General features: G+C 41.4%; 1 pseudogene; it reads left to right on the forward strand.

Moving 5' to 3' along the window:
- Positions 1-1111: 1111 nt before the first annotated feature.
- On the forward strand, positions 1112-2301 carry LOC117702333 (TD and POZ domain-containing protein 4-like; annotated as a pseudogene).
- Positions 2302-7842: the final 5541 nt, after the last annotated feature.

The raw sequence follows: 7842 nt of genomic DNA on the forward strand, positions 1-7842 counted from the left end.
TGTGTCCCTCTCTAGGTTTCTCTTTTCATTTGTCAGTTTGGGTTTTTTTTTTTTTATTTTCATTTTTTGTAGTGATTAGTTGCTTTCTCTGATATAAGGATGTTTCCCAGGTCTACCAACTGTGTTCCTCCTGTGTGTTATATATAGGGAGCCTGGGAGTGGCCAGGAATATAGACTTTTTCTGGGTGAGAGTGCAGTTATTAATTACCCCTACCAGCATCCTGAGGATAAGTTAATAACAAAAACATTAGGTTCAGATCACCATGGGCTCAGACAGTGAATTGAGGTCTGAGCTCAGGCTAGTACCTGAGTGGGCAGTGAGGAATGTGGTTTACCCAGGCCTGGGATTTCACAGCAGTGAGAATAGGAAATGACTCAGAGGAGAGAGGAAAATCTCTCTCAAGGGAAAATATCCTAAAATGAGGATTCAGCAAGGAAGCCAGTCATAAAGGCTGTGAATGTCTTCATTCACAAGGACTCCACAGAGTGGCTTTAAGCTCAATAGCCCTCAGTTGGGACAAGGGAATGTTTATACTTACCAGTGTGGGAGAAGAAGCTTATCAATTTGCTGGTGATTGGATGGATAGGTCTAGGAAGTGATCTGTTGGCTGGAAAGTTGATGTGATAGCAGGAGATGTTTACCTGTGAGTTTTAAAATCTGAGTTGTAACACCAATGTTGTGTTTTATAAGAAGAAATCCAGGATATGTTTGTTAAAGCCAGGTATGGAGAGGGTGGGAATGTTCCCTTGTGGGCCCATGTTGAGGCATCCCTTCCCACTGAGATACCAGCCCTATGACAGGTTTAGTATAGAATGAAGTTTATTTAGAGCATGGAAAGGGGAGTTGAGTAGTAATGAGAAAGACAAGAGGTGGGAGGATTTAACATGATATAACTGATATGGGGGGCTGGAATTTTTTTCAGAAACTAATATTTATGTCTAGACAAAATTTTAGAGAGACACAAGTTTTCAACATCATAGAAGATGCAATTTTTAGAAATTAATACTTAAATCTAAAAGATATTTCTAATTGTATCCTATAGGGTGAAGAGTAAATAATTTCTAGTTCTTTTCAGGTTCCAGTTTTACATCCAAAGTACCTCAACCAGAAATGTCAAGGCACCTGGAAGCCAAGAGCTGGGACTACACACAGAACAGAGATCATGACTTCTGCTACAGGTGGATCATTAGCAACTTCTCTTTTTTGTTGAGGAAATATGGGATTGTATTACAAGCCCAGTGTTCTCATCAGAGGACAATGATGAAGTGGCATGTGTTTGAGAGTACATCCAAATGGAGTTGATGAAGAAAGCATGGGTTACCTGACACTTTACTTGATGTTGCTCAGCTGTGAAAAGAGACCAATTTTGGCAAAGTTTCACTCTTGTATCTTAAATGCCAATGGGGGAAAAGCAATAATTCAAGGTGCCCAGGTGTCTGTAATTTACTGCCCTACCAAACCTTTAGATTCAAAAAGTTCATCCATTGAGATTTCCTCTTGTCTCAAACCCATTCACTATTACTGGACAACAGACTTACCCTCCTCTGCAAGATGAGACTGCAAAAAGATTCCTTAAGCATTTCTGGACAGGACACAAGACCTGCAATCAATATTCCAAGGTGCACATTGGCAGATGACCTAGGGGAGCTGTGGGAGAATTCCCTCTTCACAGACTGCTGCCTGTTGGTAGTTGGCCAAGAATTCCATTCTCACAAAGCCATCCTACCAGCTTGATCTCCAGTTCTCAGAGCCATGTTTGAACATGAAATGGGGGAGAGCCTAAAGAACCACACTGAGATCCATGACCTGGATCCCCAAGTCTTCAAGGAAATGATGGGCTTCACTTACACTGGGTTGACTCCACACCTCCACAGCCACTCCATGGCCACTGCTGTGCTGGCAGCTGCTGACAAATATGGCCTGGAGGGTTTGAAGGTCATGTGTGGGGACGACCTCTGCAGAAATCTCTCTGTGGAGAATGCTGCACACTCTCATCTTGGTTGACGTCCACAGCACAGAGCAGCTGAAAGACTCAGGTCCTGAATTTCATTTCAGTTCATGCTTCTGAGGTCTCTGAGACCTCAGGGTAAAAATCAATGGTGGAGTCACATCCCCACTTGGTGGCTAGAGCATTCAACTCTCTAGCTTCTGCAAAGAGTGTTCTCTGGTCCCTCCCTCTCAAAGGACTTAAGTGTTCTTTAAGATATATTCAGATAGTACCTGTCTTCCAACAGCAACAACCAGTGTTGTTACCAACATCTTCTGGGTACACTACTGTATTGCTGGAACATTTACAGTGAATCTGAGAGGAGGCAACATGGTGACTCAGGATTTAAAACAGCTGTAATATGTTAAAAAGGCAGGTGGGGGAAGGGCAGCTCAGGAGTTTGGGACACTCTACATCTACCCTGTTAATGTTTTTTGGGTTTTTGTTTTGTTTTGTTTTGTCTGATGACTTGGAAACTGGGATTCAATGTAGGTGCTGGGCCTAAGCACAGCCCAACTAAGTTTCATCAGAGAAAAATGTCTGCATTGGACTGAGCAGAACAGATGACCAGGATGAGAGGAAAGAAGAAATCAAATATCAATCTTCATTCATCAAAGAAGAAAAAAAACAATGGAAACTTTCTTTTAAAGACTCAGTTTGTGGAAACTCAGCTGCAAAAGCAATTAGTGTTCACACAGACAACTCTGGATCAGTTCCCATGACACACAGGAGAGTTTTTAACCAACTGTAACTGGTGATCCAGAGGATCTGAGGCCCTGCTCTGGTCTACATGGCCACAAACAGCTCTGTAGGCAAAAACCTGAACCTAATAAAATATAATATGAATAAAACTTTGGAATCAGTCTGTGTATTCCGGAGATGTTTATGGTCAGAAAATTAATGTATAGTCCAATCAGCCAAGCTCAGCTGTGGATGTTTGTTCAGACCCCTCACTGCCCTCCAGCATTAGAAACCCTTGGTTTTTTTTCTTGGAATTAAATGTTGGCAAATGAGAACTCCACCATCATGCTCTTTTGACAACTGAGAAGAGTATGCCAAAGTGGAGGAAGTTTATACCTTCTGGGAGGGAAATGTTTGTGGGTCAAGGAATCCAAAATCTTTTAGGTGTTTTGATATTAGTAGGGATTGATTTTTTATAGATTCATATTCCCTAGGCCAGTGGTTCTATAACTTCCTAATGCTCTGCCCCCTTAATACAGTTCTCCATGTTGTGGTCTACAAACCATGAAATTACTTTGTGGCTACTTCATAACTGTAATGTTGCTACTGTTAGGAATCATACTGTAAATACCTGATATAGAGGATATCTGATATTCAATGCCCATGAAAGGGTCATTAGCCTGCCAAAGAGGATAGGGACCCACAGGATGAGAACCATGGCTCCACACCATGCCTACCAGCACACTAGGTAGACTGTTTACTGATCTTCTCTTCCTTCCATTCCTTCAAACCCAACCCCACTATCTCAACCTCACCTTTGTAGCACACAACCTGTGGGAGTCTTCACTGCACATTCTTCCCATATCCTGTGCTTTCCACAGATGTTCTCCTTCTAACCTCCCTCCCCCCACTCTTTACTGTGTCCCAGCCTTCAAGCCAGCTTTGCACACCCACTGACACAAGTGCTACTCTTTCCATGGTATCAGAAGTCTAAAGGCAGATCCATACCTCTTTCTTTGTTCCCCACTTACAATATGCTCATTCTCATTCTCAGCTCTATAGGAGGAAATCTGTGCTTTTTCTTTCCTGTAAAGCACCAACCCCAGTAGATCATAAAGAACTTCTCCCCCAATCTTCCTTCTCATACCTGAGCCCATCATTCTGGTTCCAAACCCAGCAAAAGAACAGGGAAGGGAAACAGTTATGGAAACTGAAGAATTCATCACTTCCTTCTCCATGACAACTTAATTGCCCCAGTCTCATCTAGAGACCTATATCATAACACCAGAAGTAGCCTTCCTTTCTGCCTGCCTACATCTCCTGTGAGTCCCACAGACAATTGCTTTTTAAGCTTCCTCTCGCTCAGTCCTTGTTGTTATTTTAGCCCCTACCTCCAGCATGCACTCACTGATAACTCACTGACCAATTCTGACAGGGAAGCATGGAATCTGCCTCCTCCTTGTAGATCTACACTTACCAGTACAATCCCTAAAACTATAGAAAACCTTCTGGGGTAATTAGTTTTCTCTGTCTCCCTCAATTCGAATGAGACATAATAAGCAGATTATGATAGAATCTCCTCCATCCTTGGAACCCTTTTAGACTTCTGACACATCCTAGTTCCTAAGTGTCACTTACTTATACCCATAATCTTGAACCACCAGTGGCCAAAACCATTAAATCCAGGAAAAGATCCTGCTTGACACCAGTTACTGCTCTCTTCAATTGTCAGCTTGACTATATGTAGAATGAACTACAATCCAGAATTTATACAGATCTTATAAAATGTAAAGAGAGGACTAAGAGAAGGCCTAGTTTTACGGGACTTTAATTCCAGCATTCAGGAAACAGAGTTATGCATATCTCTGAGTTCAAGGTCAATTTACAGAACAAGTTCTAAGACAGACAAGCCTAGGCAGTGAAAGATGTAATGGAAGAGAGGGCATGTTCCAATCCCAGGAAACAGCAGCATTGGGCAGCTTGGTCCATGTTGCTCTAGGATAGAGTCACCGTTTGACCAACATGTAAAGCTGTTGGCTCATCTAGCACAAAGCCTGCCTACATGTTGGCATGATTCCACCATGATGGTAATGGACTGAACATCCAAAATGGAAAGCTAGCCCTAACTGAATATGTGCCTTTATAAATGGTGCTTGGTCATGATGTCTCTGTGAAGATATCCATAAAACCCTAACTAAGACAACATACGGCAATCACACTCTTCAACAATCCAGAGAGGAAACAGAAGAGAAGGAATTCTTGTATTCATGCCCATTGTGATAAAACTTGCCTTTTAACAACATTAACATGTTGGTGGACAAAATACACGGCTTGAAACTAGAAAAGAATCCCAACACAGATTTATTAATTTAACAGGATGACTGTCAATGACAGGTAAGATTCTGCACAGAGTCTTACAGACCTAAGACATAATTGCATTGCTTTTGAAAATGTGTTTTCTAAGGTGGGTAAGAAAAGCATTTTTTATCAGAACAACCTAAGACAGACTCAGTCTTGTTCATGAAATAAAAAAGAGGGGATGGTGAAACCTTTTGAGGCCACTTGAAGAAATTTGGCAAGCAGTTGTCACTGAGCTCTCTGGAAGTAGGCTCAGATAAGAATATTCACATTAGGCTAATACAAAGCTCAAGGTGAACTCAACCTAGGAATGGGTGACATTCCTTTTATCTTGGTCATCCTGACAAGCCCCTAGAAGCAGTGACCAGGGGACTTTATTTATTGCCTTGTTTGTTCTCTTTGTGTATTGTCTTGTTTAATTTCTTTGTCTTTGATCTAAGAACTGACCCTATTGTTTGGATGTACCTAGAATGGTATAAAAAGCATACTGGGTAAAAATGAGCCTACTTAAGCTTCAGAACTGGCTGGAATCATGTTATAATATTGTCTAATTGTCTTTTTCTTTTCAATCTAAACTCCCTCTCCTGAGAACCTGTTGACTGACTGAGCTGGCTTGGTCAATCTTACATCTGTCAGAATGGCCAAGGTCATTAACACAAGGGACAGCTCATGCTGGCAAGGATGTAAACACAGGAGAACAGTCCTCCATTGCTAGTAGAAATGAAAAATTTTCAGCCACTATATAAATCACTATGGTGGTTCCTCAGAAAGATAGAAATCAATTTACCTCAAGATCCACCAATACCACTGTTGGGCATATACACGAAGCATGCTTCTTTCCATCACAGGGACACTTGATCAACCATATTCATTACTGCTCTATTCATAGTAACCTGAGATCCTTTTAATATCCTTCAAAAGAAAAATAGATTTAAAATGTGGTACATTTACACAATGGAGTAATACTCAGGTGTTTTAAAAAGAACCAAAAGGCTGTAGTATCACATACTTGCAGGAGGACCATTTTCACAAATCCCTGGGTTCACAATCTTGGCTATTATCCAGGCCCAGATCCACTACTTTGAGGTGGTGCACCCCAATATCTACTTCATCTATGAGCTGCTGTCATGTATGGAAGAACCAGTCCTGCAAAACCAGTGGTCATTATTGACTAGGTCTGGTCCTATACCTGCCTGCTGCCCCTCAGCCTAGAACATCTTCAGCTACACCCAGCATTTTTTTCCTGCTGGGTGAGAGAAGGGTGAGGAAGAGGGAGAGGAGAGAAGAAGAGAGAAAGCATAGAGCACTGGTAGTATGTGTAGGCTACAAGCACAAAGGTTGAGCCTACTGAGAAAGCCCCCCTCACCCCGAGCCTCAGGAGGGCAGAGAGATGTACAACAGCTTGTAGCTTGCAAAGAACCTATCCCCTAAATCCCTGCTTAGCCACAGGATCTCCCTGACTCTGGGCATCAGCAGAGTATCTCAGAAGAGTCTTAGGAATGGTCTTATATTTTGGTGTTTCAGAAACCTTGAACCAGACCAACAACTAGTTGCAATACATATTTTTATATAAAAATATTTGGGATAGATAGATAGATAAATAGATAGATACAGAGATAGACAGATACAGGGAGGGAGATAGAAATATAGACATACTTTGTGGCACACTGCCACTATGACAGATATATATATATATATATATATATATATATATATATATATATATATGGGATGGAGAGGTGGAAAAGATGGAAGAACATAGTAGTAACTTCATGGAGGACAGAGGCAGAACTGGAGATGGAATGGAAGACACAGTTGGGAAAGAAGGCTGTGGTGTGTGTGGGAGCATCTAATTACTGAGTAGGGCCAACAAGGTGGTGTATAGTGGCTTGGAGCTTGTACAGACTCAGCCCCCAAACATGCTGTCCAGCTGCACAATCACCCGAGCTTTGAGCAATGACAGGATGTCCAATATGAAGAAAGTTTCATTTTTGGATTGGACCTCCTCAAATGACTTCTATGGTCTCTCTGATGCCCTTGGAAGCCATATTGGTATATATGGTTGGCTGTTACAGGCCATGTCACAGCCCAATGTTCTTACCACAACATCTAGTGTTTAAGCTCTGCCCCCTCAGGGATAGAGCCTCCTCATGGTTGCCTGCAGAAATGAGTCTCATTGTGACTGCCTCTGGATCAAGATATAGAACTCTCATCTCTTGGTCACTTTAAAACTTAGTAAAGCTTGTTTTGAAATTTGGCCTACAAGTGTGAAATTGGTTTGCTCTGGTGAATCTCAGGATTCACCAAGTATATCCCTGAGTATGGGGTTTATGGTTTTATAAGTTCAAGCCAGACTCATGATTTGTCTCTCTTCTTGGTGCCTGCTGACCTTGATATACAACACACAGCTATATCTCCAGTACTATATCTGCTTGCATGCCACCCTGCTTCCTGTCATGATAAAAATAGACTAAAACTCTGAATCAGTAAGCAATCCCTAATTAAATGTTGTCATGTAAAGAGTTGCTGTAGTCATGGTGTCTCTTCACAGCAAAATAAAACTGAATAAAATGGTAACCAGGAACCTTAGACAACACAGTGACCAGGATTAAAACCAAATACTAATAGTCTTTAAAAAATAGGAAATAAAATACTCCTTTTTTAACCTTAAAATATATACTTTTATTAGAAAGTTGATTTTTAACAATTTTTTGTTACTTTTATTTTTTACAGTCCAGTCATTTTCTCAATCCTGGTCAGCCCTCATATAGTTCCTCATCCCATTCCTCCTCCTTGTGTCTCCAGGTGTATGACC

Source organism: Arvicanthis niloticus, unplaced genomic scaffold, assembly GCF_011762505.2.
Source record: "Arvicanthis niloticus isolate mArvNil1 unplaced genomic scaffold, mArvNil1.pat.X pat_scaffold_70_arrow_ctg1, whole genome shotgun sequence".
NCBI lineage: Eukaryota > Metazoa > Chordata > Mammalia > Rodentia > Muridae > Arvicanthis > Arvicanthis niloticus.